Below are 20,610 nucleotides of genomic sequence, written 5' to 3'. Positions count from 1 at the left end.
TGAAACCTGCAACCTCCAGATGGGTCCCTGGACCAGATAAGTCTGGAAAGGCAGAGGGCCCAGCCTCTCCAGAACATCAACTAGTTCCATCCCCCTATCCTGTATTATTGACAGCCCCTTCCAACATGAAAAAAATTAGAATGGGCATAGTCCAAATATCCCTAAAGAGCGGAAGAAAGATCAAAGGTGATGGTGGAGCTATACAGAGAAGGTAGGGTTTAACAAATAAGTATGACTGCTGAATCTTTATATCGATATTTCTCTTCATATGCAGTATCTTAGAACATCTAGAAGTAAAAATCTAAAATTGTGGAATTGTAACCCATAACAAACTCTGAAATCTGTTCTACAACTAATTGTTGTGCTGCGCTTTGAAATTCATTGCTTTTTTGTATATATGTTATTTTTCACAAAAAAGAAAAAAAGTTGATTCTGATAAATACACAGCTATATAATTATATTGTGAGCCACTGATTGCATACTTTGGATGATTACATTGTATGTGAATATATATCAATAAAAAATAAAAACAAAATAGAACAAAAACCTTCCTGGCTCCATCCTATGTACAGAATAAAGTGCAAACTGTAGCCTGATACTCAAGATTCTCCCCAATCTAAATTTAAATGACACTCCCAGCTTATTCCTTCCTATCACCTACCATCTGGCCCCCTAACCATTCACCCCAGGTGTTAGCTTTTATTTTTTTCATTAACTTTTAATTTTCAAATAATTTTAGACTCATGAAGAAGTTGAAAAATAGTACAAAGAGTTCCTATGCATTTTTCACCTACCTTCTCCCAGTGAAAACCTCCGGCCTTTTCTAAATCATCATTTCCTACCTTGGATTTCTACTCATAACTCTGTGCCTTTAAAGGCCATGTCATGACTGATCATTTTTGCCTCTTTCTCAGAAACTGGCACTAGGTAGAGGCTCACTAAAATACAGGTTCAGAGGTTCCCAGACTTCTGTATTTTGTTGTAAAGATTTTTAAAAAAACAAAACAAAACATTATTTCATTGAAAAAGGGATATTTTAGTAGAAAGGACAACGATTAAACAACAGACAATCCTAAGGAACAACTCCCACATCATTCTGATTTTCTCTTTTGCTGCAAGCAAAACCCTTGTGTAAAAGCACCACAGACTGTCATCTGGTAACCAGCATGCTAGCTAAAGGCATGGCAAAGGGAACCAAAGAGGGTTACCCCATATTTCCAGCATTTTGTTGGCTCTATGGTCTATGGAACTTCTGTATTAAATGCAGCTTTAACCAAGCTTGAAACGTAAGTACTTAAAGCATTGCCACACAGGTCTTTCCCTTATTCTTAAGGCAAAAACATGAGTGTGTTGGGCTAATTAAGTACAGAAAATTGCACTCCAAACCAAGAAGTCCATTTGGTCTTCTCAAGTCTCTTCCTGCGGTAATACCTTTTCATAGTCCGGGTGGTAAACACATTTCTGTACACATACTTTCCCATTCCGGGGCTGGCTTCCACATGGCTGCAAAGGCTTTCTACAGGAGATAAAACTAAAGGAAATCACACATTTCTGTGGCGTCCTGTTGTTTCCTTTCTCCTTCTCTGCTACTTCAGCTGGAAGAGAGATGAAGTTTCCTGCAACACTCAGCCTCTGGAGGAACACTTCTGTCTCTATATACAGATGAGCTTTTCATGGAGCCTAAGAAGCCAGAATGATTTTTCTTCAATGCTGATCTGACCATGTCACAGTTCCTCAATGGCTCCCTGCTGCCTAATAGAATTAGACTCAAACTTTCATCATAATCTCCTACACTCTTCACAAACTGGCCCCCAAAGCCTTTCTGGTTTCTGACTGGGAAGAAGGAGTATGGTATTTAGTCATTTTATAGCACTGTCTTATCTTTGATCCCTTGGTATCTTTGTTCATGGTGTACCTAAGAGCTTTTCCTTGCTTTTTCTGCTTGAAGAGCTCACACCCATTCTGTAAGAATCAGCACAAAGGCCAGTTCTTGATTGCAGCCTTCCTGACCTCTAAAAAATTAATCTGTCTGTTCTGTGTGCTCCCACAGCAGCCCGTGCAAACTATTAATAAAATGAGTTAATAATTACCTACCTCATAGAGTAGTAAGGTTTTAAAACATTTAGAACATTCCATAGCACATAAATGTTATCAGGGTAATTACCGCTGCTGTTAAAATGTCATATTTTTGTTATTTGCTTGCATATTTTTACGCTCTGCTTATGAATCTCTTATCCTCAGCACTAGTACAATGCCAGGCATACAGAAGTGAGGTAAATTAATTTTTAAGAAATTAAATTTTTTTTTTACTCTAAAGTAACATATGTTCACTATAAAAGGGACAAAGGAGAAAAGTACAAGGGAGAAAAACAAAAATTTATCATAGCCACAATCCCCAGTAATAACCACTGTTAATCCTCCCTGGTATATTTGCTTCTAGTCTCAAACAAATGTAAATATATACTTGTCAAATTAGGCTTATGCTGTATACCATTTCTATCTATTTTTTTTCCACTTAAGATTAAATTATGGATTTTCTCATATCTTCGAATATTATTTGAAAACATGATTTATTGGTTACCTAAAACTTCATCATGAGGACAGAAAATAACAGCTAGTTTATCAACTTCCTACTAATGGGAATTCAAGTCATTTCCTGTGTTTCTGCTTTTGAAAATATTTCTTAAATTAAATTGTAAGCTATGCCAAGGGGTAGGTTAGACCCAGATTAAACAGAGGACCTTCCCACTTTCCTTTAGTTGTGGTGGTCTGGGCTAGGAAAATCAGAGGATGAATCCCTCTTTCTGAAGGAGGTTTAAGTGTCTCCTTGAAGAACTAGCAGATATGCACAGATAAACACACTCAAGAGGCTGAAGGGAGAGCAGGCTCAGATTGAAATCAGTCTTTTCTCCCATCCCCCTTCTGTGCTGTCCCATTAACATTCCTCTTGGGAGATGGCAGTTCCAAAGGACAAACAGGCATTGTTGGGACTCAAGGGTCCTGAGAATGGGCCCTGTAACCTGAACCCTACCAGCTTGGATACGCTTGGGCAGGTCACCTTGGGGATGCCCTGGTGACAGATGAAAGTGAATCCTCAGAGCTCTGGATTGTGTTTCCAGTGCACAGGTGTGGGGGGATTATCTTTCTGACAACCCAAGCACTTACTCCGATCCCTTCAACTGCCTTCTCTTTACTCCTGGTCTTAGTTCAGAAATAGCACCCTCAAGCCATTGTTTGTTAAAGCCAAGAGCTGTCTTCATCTGAGCCCTTTGCCTAAAAGAGTTACCAAAAGAACTGTACAAATTGCTTCACTTTGTCAAGTGAAAGAATGGACAATCTGCACTTTGCATGGGCAGCCATGCTCCCCTAAAGCCAGGTGAGCCATGGAGCTCTTTGTGGGTGCTCACAGCATGGTGGGTGCAGAGACTGTGAGCTCTGGTATCTGGCAGATTTGGGCTTTCCATTTTCTAGCTGTGTGACCTTAGGCAAACTGCTTGATCTCTCTGAGCCTCAAATGCTTGGTCTGTATAAAGGGAATAATACTAGTGTCCTAGAATTGCTGTGCAGGTTAAATGAGATGAGAGAGTACTTAGCATGTGTTTCTAGATATATCTGTAGAAGAGTAAAAGGGGCCAGGTGTGTTTGGAAAACAGAGAAAGGGGCCTGTGGGGGGTTGGCAGGTGGACTGTACATATGGAGTTCTTGGGACTTGCATAAAGCACTTGGCCAGGCTCTGCCAAGGGAAGTTGGGGGTGCGAGGGTCCAAAACAGAAAAAGTCTGTTCTGCTTAGGTCCCAGCAACACCTATTCAGATGTAACTTGGAAGCAGCCTGTCCTTGGGGCTGGGAGTCAGGAAGGCAAGCCCTGGCAGGGAGCCAGCAAGAATCCCGCTAGAAGCAGGTGCTGGGAGGGCTGACACGAGAGCATGGAACGTTTGCCTCCTGGCGCCCACCCCAATGTGTTGCACAACTCAGAGCAGACTCTCTACAGCCCAAGGCTGCCCAGACTCACTCTCACCTCACAAAGCTGTCCCTGAAACAGCAAGGAAGCTGACTCTGACAGAACGCAGACTGCATTCTTGCCTGTCTTTAACCAGATTTCTTTCTTCTCTTTTTTTAAGATTCAACATTCTTTGAGTACCTACTACGTACTTGTACAAGTACAAGCCAGGCACTGTACTTGACACTTGAGTATACATGATCTCATGATAATTCTGTGAAGTAGTTATCATCCTGGAGCCACAGGGGTGGGACTCAGAGTGAAGAGCTCCTTTAGACATGGAGGGCTGTGGTGCTGGCCGCACCGAGGAGGGCCCTGGAGCACTACTGTGGTGAACCAGGGCTGATGGAGCAGCATTGCTCTAGTGCAAAGGCTGACCCACTCCCACTTCTCAGGTCCTTATTCATTCACAGATGCACACACTGTGGGCAATACAAGGGGAGTCTGTCCTCTAGCACTAGAGGGCCAAAGGACTGTCTCATCCCAGTGTCTACTACGTGGCTGTCTCCCTCCTGATCTCTTCACAAATACTGCCTAATTCAGTCCCGCTAACTGCACCCCGAGCCCCCATTCTGAGCTAAGAATTATCATCCCTATTTTGTGAAAGTGAAAATAAGGCTTAGAGAGAAAGAGAAATTGTCCAAGGCTACATGGCTACATGGCTACAAACCGGAGAAGCAGTGATCTGAAGCCTGTTTTGGCTGACTGCCACAACTGTGCCCTTCCACAACAGCGTGTGTGCTTCCAAGAGAATCCCTGTAAAGCTGAAAGTGCTCACCGCCCTCAAGTTACAGTGGGAGTTTTGACCAAGACGTCTGAATACAACACAACTTCTTCCCTCAAGAGTTGGGTCAAGGTCTCCTATGGGCCTTTTACAACAGGCTCTTACTTCCTAGCCCAGAAATTCCCTGCATGTGCTGCTAGAAGAGAATCTTAGTGAAAGGTCTTTAATGAGGGTGCACTTTCCAGGCAACAAACACTGAGCTGTCCCCCTGTGTCGGGGCAGGCGGTCCCAAAGGAGATCACAATCACACCTCAACTTTTAGGCAATTTTTCAGTCCTAGAAGAGGCATGTTTTGAAGCTTCAAATCCAAGAATCATCTTAACTCTTGAAAGAAATGAGAAAGAAAAGGAAAGATTACCCTGGTGTGGGGGTGAGGAGTTGGGAGTGGGGTGAGCAGCAGACTCTTGTTCCAAGGAATAGAGAGATTGGAAATGTTTAACCCAGTCTTCAAGTGAGCAGGAAACAAGTGGAGCCCCCTCCTACCCTCATCTGTCTCTCTTTATATATTACTTCCTTTGCTTCAACAGGAGAAATACACACTCGGCAAATACACATCCTTTAATTGCCTGTCATAAATTCTCACCCATTCAGAGAAATGATATTTTCAAATCACATTTGAAAACCATTTTTTTTCCAGTAGAGACATGTACCCAGATCTTTACTCATATTGTAGACGACCTGCTTGAAAGTCTTGGCAATCCAGGTGTGCTACTTTAATGTGCAAAAACCCACAGTCAAGAATCTGGATGCCAAAAGCAGAATAAATTAAAGGCAACAGATGGCAAATAAATATTAGTTTTCTCTATCTCCTGTCCTATACTGATAATGCTCCTATTTACAAACTATTCTATGTACCAAGGATTTTAGTAGCAACATACTCTATTTACATACAGTTTTTCAGGATGTTGCACATGCCACACACACTAAGGTATGCATGGGTTTAATGCACCTGCTTCTCTGGAGAGCACACTTTTGGGGAATGCCTCCTTTTACTCCTTCATTGGTGCAGACTTCCTACATTTCACATGGCCTATCTCATAGAAGCCCCATGACAAGTTAGAGAGGCCAGCAGAGGAGGTGGTCTTTTTCTTCCCTTAAAGATAAGGAAAGTGAGGGCCAAGGAGGTAGAGTGACTTTCCAGTGTCACTTGGCTAGTGGGGGGCAAAGCTGGACTTGGAAGTGAAAACCCACCCAGGATGAACTGGCTGACAACATCGTGGCTCCAGTGAAAATGCTGAGTCCATGCCGAAGCAGTTTGGGGTTTTAATCCTGACACAGGCAGAAAAAAACAAGGGATATGATTCTGGCCTATACTTTCCCTTCTATCCCTAGTCATGTTTGACAGAAGAAACAGCCCAGTGAAGGTTGTCTCCCTCACCTGGCCATGTATCCAGGCACTTCACTCTGAACAAATCAGCCTGCCCTACCTGAAGGTAAAAAGCATGTTTGAAATAACAAATTGTAGTTCCTTATTCTGGATATCCTCCCACCCCATCAAAATCCTAAGAGCTTGAAGGGTTAGGCTAAGACAGCTTCTGTGGGACAGAAATCATAGTGCATTTCCATCATCCATTTGAAGGTCTTCAGGGCAGGGCTTTGATGTCAGCTGGCAGCATTGGTCTGTCATTCCTATTGCCCAAGAACTACTTGGAAATATCTCTACTTGGGAGATAGGTCTGGATATCAGGAGCTTTCCTGTTCTTCTCAGATTCAGAAATAATTCTTTCTCTGTTCATTAAGTGCCTGCAAAGTGTAGCTACTGAGCTAAAAGCTTTCCATAAAGTCTGCTGGTTCCTCACTTAAACCGTGCTATTATTACACTCTATTATATAGATGAAGCAACCAAGTCTCAGAATAGATTACTAACCTGCCTGAGTTGCTTGGCCAGTAAACTGGGATTTGTACCTTAGGCCTATCTGACTTCAAAGCCTATCCTCCCTGTGATTTTCTATGAGTTTTCTCTTCCATTACGAGCTGCACTTTGACTATCTTTTAGATAGAGAGAAGTGTAATTTTGGATAAACTTCATTTCATGATCAAAAGAGGACTATTTATTGATCGCTATGTATTTGATACACTCTGATGTAATTAAACAAACAATAGTTACTGAGTACCACTAAGTGTACAGGCTTCATGTGCTCAATGGCCACACATTCATATGTACTGGGCAACCTTATAATAAACCTGTCTTTAAATTACCAAGAGGAGGGCTGGTGCAATGGTGGCTCAGTGGCAGAATCTTACCTGCCATGCTGGAGACCCAGGTTTGATTCTCGGAGCCTGCCCAAGCCAAAAAAAAAAAAAGTTACCAAAAGGTGGAAGCCCAGAGAAGGAACCAACTTGCCCACGGCCACACAGCTTCAGGGCTCAGACTAAGAAATCAAGATTCCACAGCCACAATAGAACCCACCCAACCACAGAATTGATTGGATTGTGGTCTGGCATCCAGGAGAGTGGGGTGGGGGGCGGTGTCTGGTTAAGAACTGGGAAAGCAGAAGGAGACAGAAGAGATTTTATTCCTAAACACTGCCTCCCTAGAAAACTTTACAAAGAAAAGTTTGCCTTTACAACCTGGAGGAGTTTTTCATGTTTCAGCTCATGCTGAATTGTTTTACGCTTTAGCTATAAACCTCTGACAGAGAGGGTGGGAGGCAAGGCTGACCCAACTTTAACTGTGGCTGTGCTGCTATGAAGCTCAGGTTACGAGGATCACTTCTGGTGCCAACGCAGTTTAACAAGTATGAATGCACATAATTTGTTCCAGTTGTCCTGCCTCAGCACAGAAGGGCCATTTCTGGGGTGGAGCTCCACACACTCGCACCCATGTGGTTCCTATTACCAGCTCAGTGTCTTGCTGAAGCCCTCACCATGCCCGGAAGCGCCTGTTTTATCACAACTATCAGTCTCTGTAAAGGTTCTAAGGGTTTCCATACTCCCGATTCCCAGAGGAGGGTAGTTGTAAGGATGGGATATCTATAAAAAGTGCCCATATCTCAACTACCCCAAGAAACTTTCCCTAAATTCTGTTGTTCTTGCCCAATTTCTCTCCAACCCATGTATAATTTTCCTGACCCCACTTTTTAGTTTGAAACTTTCCAAACCTACAGAGAAGTTGAAAGTTCTTAAATAGTTTTGCAAACACCCAAATACTCGTTGCCTAAATCTCGTTTCTCTCTCTCTCTCCATATATATAAAGCTTTTTTTTTTTCTGAACCACTTGAAGCTAGTTGCAGACATGCAGGATACTTTGTTCAGCACGCATCTTTTAAGCATAAGGGCATTCTCCTATGTAACCACAATACCATTATCACAGCTAAGAAAATGAACCATTATTCTATGATATCACCTAACATACACACCATATTTTAAAATTTCCCCCACTGTTCCCAAAAGGTCTTTTTTTATTGCCTTAAAAAAACTGTAGGAGCCAATCAAGGTTTAAGCATTGCATTTGATTGTGTATGTTTTCAGTCTCTTCTAATAAAGAGGAGTCTCCTTCTGCCCCCCCCAGCCTTTATGACCTTTTTTTTTTCATAATATTAACCTTTTTAAGTAGTCCAGACCTGTTGTCTGGTAAACATCCTACGTTCTTACATATCTGATTATTTTCTCATGAATAGATTCAGGTTAAACATTTTTTGGCAAATATATCTTATGTGTGATGAAATGTACTGCTTATCGCAAAATATTAATAATCACTAATATTTCCTTATTAATAATTAAATATTAGTTAAAATAAAATTTAAAATTAATCATTTAATAATTAATAAGAGGAACATCATGTCAGGATGGCTAAGTTTGGTCACTTGTTAAGGTTGTGATTCCTGATTACTTCACTGTAAAGGACCCCTTTTCCCTTTGCAATTAATAAGTAATCTGAGGCATATGACTCCCAGGGATGTGCCTGACACTGGCACTGTGGGATTGACAATGCCTTCCTGACCAAAAGGGGGGAATAATTTTAACAAATAAGGTATCAGTGGTGAAGAGAGTTCAAATAGAGTAGAGAGGCTACTCTGGACATTATTCTTATGCAAGCTTCAGCTTGACATTGCTACTTACCAAAGTTTGCCAAACCACAACCAAAACTATTCCTGCTAACCCTAAAGAACACCTAAAGTGTTTTCTGAGATTCTACAAAACTTCTACGCACTAAGATTACTTTCCAGAAACATACAACCTCCAGTGGTTTCCTAGGCCGGATAAGTCCTGAAACCCAGAGGGGCCAGCCTCTCCAGAACATCAGCTAGTTTCATCCTCCCATCCCATATCATCAACAGCCCTTCCAACATCAAAAAGTTAGAATGGGCAGAGCCCAGATACCCCTAAAGAGTGGGAGGAAGATCAAAGGAGAAGGTGGAGTTATACAGAGAAGATAGGATTTAACAAAAGAGTATATTGATTTTTCTTTTAGCCTCCAGTGTCTTGGAGCAGCTAGGAGTAAAAACTTAAAATTGTGGTATTGTAACCAAACCAAACTGTGAAATCTGTTCTATAATTAATTGTTGCAGTATACTTTGAAATGTGTTGCTTTTTAGTATTTATGTCATTCTTCATAATTAAAAATAAAAGTAACCTGTGGCAGAAAGCCTAATCTCTCTGAATCAGTTATCTTAACTGCCTCTCCTATTCACTCTCCTTCCAATTTAGCCTCCATATACTGAAAATGTCCTTAACAAAGTCATAATGGCCATTTAGACACCAAAATCAATGAGCACTTTTCACATTAGTCTTCCTGAACTCTCAGCAGCACTCGATGCTGATGCTTGGTCCTTTCTGGATGGCAGGATCTTTGTCTTATTCATGTCAGTTCTCTAGGGCCTAGTTTCATGTTGGGCACACAGTAGGTACCCAAGAAGTCATTGTAGAATAAATAAGTAAGTGGTGAGAAAGACAGAATCGGGAATCAGAAGGCCTGGCTTCAAATCCCAGTTTTACTGTTCTTCCTACAATGAAATGGTCAATTTAAATTAGTGTTTTTTTTTTAATATTAGAAGTGCTCTTTAAATAGGATTTGATTTAGAAGCTAATGCAGGAAAACTGACAAAAAGGAGCTTCTTGGGTTGAAGAGGTAGTGCCTCCCTAGAGTGGGGGTTTGAGCAAGGATCAGTGAGGTTCAAGGAGGAGGTAAGGGGGTAAATTCTAGTGGACTGTGAGTGCCAGGCTAGAAGGTAGTAATTTCATCTGTAGCATTAGGATTCATTAGTAAAAGATGCAGGTGGAAAAATTCATCTGGCCACTGCGGGCTTGATGTGTCTGTGTGAGTGTAGGTATCTACGAGGATGTGGGGTGAGAGGAAAACAGAGCTAGGAAGGCATAATGCAGAATTGGGTGCAGGGTCTTGGTGGGAAGTCAGGGCTTGTTGGGCGACACTGGGCTTATCACTCATCTTCTCTCTCAGTCATGGTTTTCTCCTTTGAAGTCCTTTGTCATTCTAATGCTCCTTGATTCTTTCTCCCTATTATTGTAAGTGTTCCTCCTTGGTGGGAGGGAAGCCCATCACTCCTAGAGCTGGGTTAAGAGGGAGTAGAGGGAGCACAGGCCTCCTGGGCTCTGAGAGGTCCAGGGCCATTCCACTGAGTGGTTCTGTGACCTGAGAAGCCTGTTCATTGTCAGAGCCTTAAGGGGCCACTGCCTCTTGCCATCAACCTACCTCAGGACAAAGGCCATCACCAGCTCAGACAAATAAGCTGCTTAGCCAGACCTCATGCATCATCTTGTCACCCATGCAGGGGCCCAACAGAGGTGTCTTGAAAGAGCTGAGAGCTGGAGTGCAACTCAGCAGTTTCCATTTAAGGGGACTCCATCAGGGGTTGGGGATGGCTGCCACAATGCGCACTGCAGCTGCATCCTGAATGCAGGAGGGCAGGCTGTGAGGAAAAGAAATCTCTGATCTGCTCTGGAGGTTCCCATAGACCCTACGGCTCACTGAGAACATGGTGTCAAGAAAAGATGATGATGGCTGTTACACAAGGGAAGGAAGCCTATGTGGTAGGAAGAGGCTGGATTGAGAAACACGCACACCTGGGAAGGAAATGCCACTTACTATCTGTGTGACCTTGGGCAAGTTATTGTACCTTTCCGAGAATCAGTTCAGTAAACCAATAATGAGAACAACCACGATGATAGCTGTTTTGATTTAAGAATTTATGATAAACAGGCGCTTTGCTAGGCAGTTTGCATACATTATCTCACATGAATTCACTTGAATTCTAACAAGTACTCTATGAGGTAGGTACTATATTATTCCCATTTTACGGATGAGGAAAAAAAAATTGAACTAATAATTGAACTGCTAATAAATGGCAGATGCCAAAAATCAAATCCACACTCTTAACTCTTCTTCTCTAGAGCCTATCAGTTATGTGGATTCAAAGGGGCGAGAAAGGTAAAGCTCCTAGAATAGCACCTGGGATTTGTAGGTGTTGAATAATGGGATTTGCTTGTCTGTTATCCAAGCCAAAGGTGTGATCATTCTAGCCTCACAACAAATTCCAGGAAAGTCAAGTCTGCTAAAGAGGCAGCTCCTTGAGAGTGGGAAGAGGGTGGGGTGGAGGGAAGAGCTGCAAAGACGGGACTCTGCAAAGCTATCTCTTTCTTCACAGGGAGGGGTCTTGCCTTCCACCACTGCCTCCCTACAGGCACCTCAGTCCTCCCATCATTCAACATTGCTGCCCATCTGTGTGGATAGAGATCAGGTCTGAACACAGCCTTTGCTCCAGCACAGGACCCCATACAGAGCATGCTCCGGTAGATGTCTGTTAAATATAGGAACAAATGAATGAATGAATGAGGAAATAAACTTTTCAGGGCCCCACAATTAGGCTGGGAGCATTGGTTGCACACAGGTAACTGGCATAAAAAGGATGAATATCTAGACTTGTCCTTATATCTATATGATACCACAATAAAAAATCAAAAACTAAAAAGCAAAATCCAAAACTCAAGTTCACGTCCAGGCAGAGACTGAATATGTAAACTTGCCTGTCCTTTTTGGAGTTAGCCTCTCCCTCTAGAAAACTCCCCTGAACCTCCCAGCTTGCATTAATCTCTGCAGCCCTCATACACCCTGACACCCTATCCTATCCTGTTCTGTTGTTTTAGGACAGAGTAGTTATAGGTATCTGTCCGTTTCCCCAACAGCTAAGGGGTAAGTCAGATGCTTTCTTTTCTCCATAGGCTCTGCAACACAATAATAGCTCATTGCATTGAATTGGTTCTGAGGGGTAAAAAAGCTTAATTTCTTCCCATGTCACTCCAAATCAGAAAGCCTTTCCCCTAACTTCAGTCTAAATTAATGAGGCTTTGCTGTGCTGAGAAATCCTCAATCCTGTCCTGGGCCCTGGGAATACTTCTCTGTCTCCTTAAGAGCTGTGCATGTCTGCTATGGTTATAGCACTGGGTGCCAAGTGGGAACACCAAAATAAACAGCTAGGGGGAGCAGGAGGGTCTTTGTGAAAAGGTCGTCTGTGAAAAGGAGTTAGGACGTGACCCTGTTAGCAGGGGGAAGCAAGCAGAGGGTCATTAGCAGGGTCTCCATGATTGGGATCCGGCCTTTGGAAAGATCATCCTGGGACAGTGTGAGGGATGGCAGGAAGGCCAGTCAGGATGCTACTTTAGTGGTCCAAGGGGAAGAAGACATAATTTTGGCAAGAAGAGCAGCATTCTGCAAATCTAGCAAATAGGTAGGTGTCATGTCAACTTTCATTTTTGCTCATTCTCAGGATGACAGCAGACAGGTCATCTCAACTTCAGTTTTGATCAGAGAGCCTCCTCATCAAATAAAAATGTTCTCATTTCTTTGTCAAAGAGGATAAGGGGAGACTAAGGGGAGCCCACTGAACACAGAGCACCTGTGTCTTACACTGAGGCTATATTTCATCTTCAAAGCAGCCCTGGAGAAGGCTCTTTTTATCCCTATTTTACAGATGGACAACTGGGTGAGAGAGCTGAGTTTAAGTGAGGTCACAAAGCTAGTGGGGAGGGGAACTTTGTTTACATCTATATATTACTCCAGAGTCTCTATTGTGGCATCTAAAGAGAGGTTTCTGGACATGCAAATATATGTATTAATTATTGTCAGCCGGTGCAACAGCTTCCCAGAGTCATTTACGGAAACGTGATCCTTTCAGGGGAAAGAGAGCAGAGTATAAATGAATTACCAGCCATTTTCCATTCCTTTGAATGCTGGGGGGGAAGGTGAACTGACCAGAAGGAAAAGGCATCACAGCGTTTCATCTGGTACCAAACGTCAACATTCAGTTCCCAGAACTAGGGGGAATGGAAGCAACAGAGGATCTCCATCCAGCAAGGGTGCCATCTGCGGCACTGTCTCCAAGACCCCATGCTATGTTTGTTTAGCTGCCGCCTTGGGCTCACTCCCCCACCCTCAATCTCTAGAAATCTCTCAAGAGGAGAAAAGGGATTAGAGCTCAGCACTCCCAGGGAGAGCTGTTAATTGCTGTTGCTCCTCCAAGCCTGGAGGCATGGGAGTGTGGGAATCTGCCCTCCTTTCAGTGATATCTGGCCAAAAAATTTGGGTCCCAAAGGGGAACAAGGAAACTAACATTCATCAAGCACCTATTATGTGGCAATCATTTTATTAGAAGCCTAGCTTATATTATTTTCACACAATTTTGTGAAGTATGTACTATGAAAACCAATCTCCATTTTTCTGAGAAAAAAACTGAGACCCAGAGAAGTTAAGCAACTTGGCCATGGCCACACAGTACAGCAGGATCTGTGGGCTTCCACAACCTATCTTTCTCTCTCATGGCTCCATAGTGTGTCATTTCTGTTCTTCTTCAGGCCGCCATCCTTTCTTTAGGCCTTGCAAAGCAGAAGTTTGTTTAATCTCAAATGCTCATACAATTAATGACTGTTTACAGGGAGGGGGGAAGGGGAGAGGGGAAAGGGAGGGAAAGGAGAAGAGGAACCAACAATGGGGATTCCGGCTGAGCTCAAAGTACCCAGCTCAGATTGGATGGCAGGCACAGCAGGCAAGGCTACAGACAGAAGGTAGGAAGAGATCTCTCGGAAAAGACCACTCTTAGGAAAGGGAAGAAGGGTAGGTTCTGTGAGCAGGGAGAGAGGCTTATCCTCACAGGGAACAGGTTACTACATTGAGTATTTTAAAACACAACACAGAACTAGAAAGAGCTACAGAGCTGTGCATTCTGTGGATATGTAGTGTACAGTGGAGAACAAACATTAAATAATGAATCACATGTGGGAGAGGTTCTGTTCTCTTTCTATCCTTTTGATGACTGTTGAGGAAATTTCAGTTTGGTACTAGTGTGTTTTTAACACCTAACACTTGCCACTATCCCTACTTAACAAAGAAGCTCAGTGCCTTATGGAGGAAGCATTACCTGGCCAGAACTTGATCACCTGCTTTCATTGTATTTATTTTTACAGTTACCTTCCATTTTTGGCAAGTGATATTCTTGCCATATGGCAACTGAATTACAGTAGTAATATACAATTTCTTATTAAAATAAATAAATTTGTTTAAGTTTTAAAAAAGTTCTAAAAAGGAGGTGGTTTGAAGAAAAGTAAAAGGAAATAATGATACAGGTGGGCACACCACTATGGTATCAGCTATGACAGGGCCACATGGACGCGTAAGGCCTGGGAAATGTCAATCCTATCCCTTTTTCCCACTGCCCAGATGAGAAGGCTGAGAACCAAAAGGGGGAGGCTCTTGGCAGTCACAGACAGAGCTGGGATCAGAAGCCAGGTAGGTCCCCAGCACACGCCTCTTCACAACCAAGTTTTCATGATAACTCACGCAATATTATGACAAAACTTCTCTATGTGGGGTTTAAACTGGAAAAGTGAGTAAGTAACATGGATGGCAAGGGGCTCTGAGGTTGGACAAACCAACCGTAAGCAATTCCAAAACTCATTCAAAGCGGTGCAGCCAAAGAGGCAGCTTCTTGCTAAGCTGCTTCCCTCTCTCAGCTTCAATTTCCTCAAGGATACAACAGCACTCACAATACCCGATCTTCAGCCAAACTCCTAGGACTGCTCTGTGGATCAAATGAGATGACGGATGTGAATGAGCTTTGGGAATGGGAAGGCTATGCAAATGTTAGTTGTGCTAATCTCCCAAACTCTCCCTGGCCTCCTTCCAGGTGCCTCTTCAACAGTCTGGGCCCTGGAAGTGGTCTGGTGTCCAGGAGGGGCCCTGTGGAGAAGACACCTAGCATTTCAACAGGGACACAAACCAGGCATAGTTTCCAGACGGAAAAAAGCATGGACTCATGGCTAATGTGCTTTCCTCAGGGGGTGGGCTAGGAATTTCTATACCCATTGAAACCATACATCAGAATGCTATTATTATTATTTTACCTTTTAATGCAATGGTATTTGGCCAAATTCGTGGAAAAGGAGCTGCAAAGACTCTAGAATCATGTCACGTGAGTGACTAATTAGAGGCTCCTGGGTCTCCCAGGATGTTCGGTTACATTAATTCAAAGTGTGACCTGTTTATTTTGTAAGGTCAGGAAGAAGCCTTACTGCCTAGAAAGCCAATGTGGCAATTAAATTACAGTCACTAGAGTTTGCCCAAGGAAACGTATGAAAAAAGGCTTTGTAAACCGTACAAAAACAGAAGTGACCTCTGTGCGACTGTTCATACTGTCCCAATTAGAGGGGCACAATCGTTGGCCCTGGTAAGAGGCCACAGGTGAGGGCTTATCTAGTAAAGGGAGGCCCCCTGGTGAAGTGGAAAGGGCACTGGAGTGTGGGGCCATACTTTTAATCTTACTCTGCCACTCACCAACCATGTGCACTTGGGCAAATGGCTTCATCTCTCTGTCCCCACAGTTACTGCCAATATGAGGCTCACTGCACTATTCCTAGGGTGGTAGTTACACTGGTTGAGGGGAAGGGTGCAGGTGGAAAGGGAGAAGAATGAAAAATTTCTGAATTCTGACTCAAAGGATTTCAATTAAGGGATTTTGACTCCATAAGTTAAATATTTATTTTATAGGTTGTCTCTCTCTCTCTCTCTGCTTAGAGTACCCTTCACCCTTATCTATCTGGAAAACATCTATGAACATTTCAAATGTCATCATGAATGAAGGAAGGAATAAGTCAATTTGTCTTGCTTCTAAGAGTTAGAGACCTAACTTCTCTCTCACAGCTGGTTTACTAAGAATTTGCCAACGAAGGTCTTTTGACCCAAAATAGTTGAGAGGAGGGTGAACAAAACTATCTGAAAATTTCATTCATTTCAATGTCCTTTACCTGGAGCTGGGGATAGAGGCACTCCTAAGTCCCCACAGTCAGCATGGAACAAAAAATAAGTTCAATGAAATTCATAGTGAAAGGAAAGGACACACAAAATCTCACGGGAAACTTCCCCTCCACAGTAGGAAACAGGCAAAACGTTGCCTTCTGATTTTACAAACTGATTTAAAAGGGACCCAGTAGACTCCCTCACGGAATCTGGACAGGTTCTAAATTAAGTTGGATTTTTTTGTTTTCTTTTAAGAAAACATTTTTGAAGGAGCTCACATACACAGCAGTGTTTCCCATTTAGAAAGAAAAATAAACACTTCTCCACTGGATTGGAAGTCAAAACAAAATAATCCCAGCTGTTGAAGACCTGAGAAAGTCAACGAAACTGCCAGGCCACAGCGATGCTAGCCAGTGTGAACCCAATGGCCAGTCTGAGCAATTTGTAAGCTTAGAAAGGAAGGAACCAAAGGTGAAAAATGAAAATAGGCGTGGGTCAGTCTTCTCGGGTTTGGCTCTCTGGAAACAGCACCAAAATTTACTGCCTAAGTTATCTGGTCTGATTCATCTTTGAAATCCTCATACTCTTCACAAATAACATGACAGAAAGATTTCACCTTATGGTACCACACAGACCTGGGGTTCAAATCTGGTTCTACCATTTAGAAGCTTTGTGAGTTAGGGGAAGTTACTTAATCTCTTGGGTCTCCATTGCCTCAATGAGACTAAGAATAGCTCTGTCATGAACATCCAATGAGATTAGGCATATAAAATGCCTATCACATAATAGGTACTTCATAAGGTTCTGTTAGGTGAATAATGGGAATCCAGCAACCTGGAATTCTTCTAAAATTGGTTTATCTTTGGAGAACTTCCTCTTACCTTCTTCAATCTCCTACTAAGGAGGACCCATAGAAATAACAGAATCTGGTATTAGAAGCAAAACAAAATGAAAAGAAAATAGGGGCTCTGGAGTCAGACTTGAGTTTGAAGCCTTGTGATGTTCCTTATAAGCAGCGAACCAGTTGAGAAGTCATTGGCCTTCTCTGAGCCTCAGTTTCTTCAACAGTGAAATGGAGATTAGTTGAAGCTCAAATAAGATAATACATATAAAGAAAGGACTTACATATGGATAGCACTCATTAAATGTAAATTCTCATACCCTTACCCGACCCAGGATTTTAGAAACTGACAAACTTCTCTGGGTATTTATTCCCTGACCCTCTAAAAATATTAAACAGTAAATTTTAAAGCCCCTTTAATTTGGAATTTAGATTAGAACAATTCCTGAAACATTTAACATTTAATCTAAAATTCAGGGTGGGGTGGGAGATCAATATTTACTTAATCCTAACCTCTTCCTTAGCTTTTCAACTGTGAGTAGTTGCTATTTTATTAAAATCTTTCTTCATGTTTATCATTAACTTCTAAATGATCATCCTCGGAGGAGGATTAGGATTTTGGTAACAGAAAGAGCTACTTCCCTTACTTTCTTTTCTGCAGACACAATGAGCTGTTCTGAAATTCCCGATGTATTCTCTTTACACTTTACATGGGGATTTTAGCAGGGCAGTCGTGAGGTGCCAGAGACCTGGGATTGCAGCCACCGGCTGGAGCTGACACAGCTGTGGGCTGAAGGCCTCTAGGGGAGTCTCTGGAGAGCACAGCCAAGCTCCTGGGAAGGCTGGTTCTGGGAGGGTCAGTCCTTAAGTGTGGGGCAGGTGACAGAGTCAGTTCCCACCGGAGAAAAGGGGTTCATCTTTACCCCTTAGGAGCCTGAGGGGCCGCCTTTGTCATTAAAAGTCATTCTGAATTAAGTCTCCAGGGAAGCAGGCCTTTCAAGGAATAAAGCAATTAATCCATTTAGGGTGGTCTTTAAAGCCTCAATTTGGTCAAGGGGCTGAGGGTAGGAAGTTAAGGAAGAGGGAGAGAAAAGCCACCTTTTTTTTTTATCATTATTAAACTTCATAATAAGCTAGGCAGGTTTGTCCCACTTCACAGATGGAGCAACTGATGATCAGAGAGGTAGATACCTTGCCCAGGGTTGTATATCTGGGATCCAGTTTCAGAAGGCTTGACTTGCTAGCCCTTGCTCTTTCTCCTACACTGTGGTCCTTAAGTAGTTATGTTGTTTACTTGCTTGTTCATTTGTTCATTCATTCATTCATTCAACATTTACTACATAAAAATCATCTGTAAGAAATATACTAAACTGCTAAAAGCGGTTATCTCTGTGAGGAGAGAATTTCACTTCTGTATTGCTCGAATGCTAACAAGCATTGTTACTTTCACAATTAGCAAAAACAATCAAGACAATCCCATTAAAAATACTCTCATTTTTAATGAAAAAAAATCAAGCAAAACTTTGCACACATTTATTGGACCCACTAAGTGGCAAGACCCACTGATCTTCACTTGTCATTGCTGGGTCTATGCCAGGACTGGCAGGTCCTTTGGCTCATTGGTAGCATCTCAGTTTGGAGTTTCAGGGGACAGGAAAGATGCAGGCAGGGTCCAGCTGTGGGTGATACTCACTGGGCTCTCTCTTGATCTATCAACCCCAGAACAGCATTAAGGACTCAGATTCTCCTTCAAATTTGGGACAAATTTATTACCAACCTTTAGAATGATATTCTAAACAAGACCCCAGGGAAGGAATCTAAGCATCTCCAGGTTCCCTGGGAGCAGGAAAACAGAGGGGCATAACTGAGCAGACAGCTATAGGCCAAAGTCCCAACATCTTCCCTGCACATCAATAATGCAATAACGCCATCAATTTGCTACAGAACTTGCAACAAAATTATTGCTTTTGTTCAGTTAATTAGCAAAGGGAGAGATTAAGGACTTTAATCTCCTACCTTATCTTGTACCTACAAGGCTTACTTGGAAATGAACAAAGAATATGTATATATACATATTTTTCCCCCACCCCACCCCAGGAAGCTTAAGAAGGTTATTCTCAGGAGTCAATTCCATCAGCACTACATAAAGCTCTCAAAATTCTGCAAGTTGGGGAAACAGAACCAGAGAGGGAGAGTGGTTTGCCAAGGTCAAACAGGCAGTGAACGACAGAGCTGGGCCTGGAACCCAGCTGTCCTTCCTTCCTTCTGTTTCTTCATATTGTTTGAGAACATGGTCAGCTAAAATGTACAGAGGAGCAGCAATACTGAACCCACAGAAGAGGACACCACCCTCAGGAGGAACAGAGGAAAAAGGCCAGTTTGGTTTGGGGTCACAGAAAATGCAGGACCTAAGATTCTGTCAGAAGGGAACGCCATGAGTGCTGACGATCTCTCTGTGATGTCTGGAGGTCTGAGGCTAGGGGAGTGGGAGAAGGCCAGTCTAGGGAAGTGGGGAACAAGCAAAGCAGCGGGAAGGAGCCACCATTCTATGTCATCTCCTGGGGGTAGGAAGGAAGATGTCTGGAGGGCCTCAACCTACTTCCAACAGGAGTCCAGGTGACTTTACCATAGAACTTCCATAGAACTTCCATAACTGATGCCTGTTTACTGCCCAGGTTTCCATATTGAAAAAAGCTGGGGCAGGCTCCCCATCTTCTCACCTCAGGTTCTCGGTCTGCATTTCCATTTGTCCAGAATGTCCATGGTTCTGGGTCTACCTGGCACACTCTACTTATTCCTTCAGATCCAGCAAGGACAGAGTAGAAGTGTTCTTGTGAGTCATCCACACCCTCAGTTCCTACCTCCTTTGTCACCTTGGGCTGTAATGAGCTACATCCAGACTTAATTCTCAAAAGAAAAGAAAGCCTCTGGTATGCTCTGAGCATTACCAAGTGCAAAGCAGTGTGCTGGGAGTTTTCACAGTCAGGGGCTCCATAAATCCCCTGGAGAAAGGTGTGTGGTAACCAGGGCCATGACTAACATGCACTGAACTCCTTCCAGGACCCTGGCACTGTGATAGGCACTCACCACCATGAGGTGGATATTATATGACTCACTCTGCACTTGGGAAAATAGGCTGAGAGATGCAATATCACTTGCACAAAGCCCAACAGTGATGAAACTTATATATTTGAATCCAAAGCTGTATGACTTTAGAGCCCATGGACCCTGCCTTACATCTCTTTGAATCTCTGCCTCCATCTCCAGAAACATGGCCTGGGATTTAGTACCATATTGACAGTGAATAAATGTTTGCCAAAGGAACATACAACCTATGGTGTTATTTATGCAAAAACAGTCTCATTTCCTCTCCCTCTGTTCTAGAATCAGATAATGGGAATATTAGGAAGGGGCCAGGTTCCTTCAAGTTCACTGTCCTCCCTCTTATAGGCTTGAATTTCCTCCAGAAGATTCCTGGAAAGAAATGGACTGGCCTCTGCCAATCAAAAAGGGCAAGCACCTCGCCCTAGATCACACAGCATCTGAGCAGGGGCTAAAACCTGGGTCTGCAGGCTCCTGGACAGTCTGGAGCTCTTCTAACCCCCACACCCCCTTAGGAGAGCCAGGACAGAGCTTAGACGCAGTATTTATCACGGGCGACCCATATTTAAATCCAGTAGTTCTCTCTGCAGCCAGCATGCAGCCTGGCAACTGCCGGGACGGCCCTCTGTCTCTGGGCAG

General features: G+C 43.0%; 1 protein-coding gene across 5 annotated transcripts in view; it reads right to left on the bottom strand.

The window, feature by feature from the left end:
* The window catches only part of TENM4 (teneurin transmembrane protein 4), a 780,788-nt gene that overhangs the window by 302,007 nt on the left and 458,171 nt on the right, over positions 1–20,610 (bottom strand). The window lies entirely within an intron of this gene.

Source organism: Tamandua tetradactyla, chromosome 8, assembly GCF_023851605.1.
Source record: "Tamandua tetradactyla isolate mTamTet1 chromosome 8, mTamTet1.pri, whole genome shotgun sequence".
Classification (NCBI taxonomy): domain Eukaryota; kingdom Metazoa; phylum Chordata; class Mammalia; order Pilosa; family Myrmecophagidae; genus Tamandua; species Tamandua tetradactyla.
The sequence above is the reverse complement of the archived record's forward strand: the minus strand, read 5'-3'. Positions and strand labels throughout refer to the sequence as shown.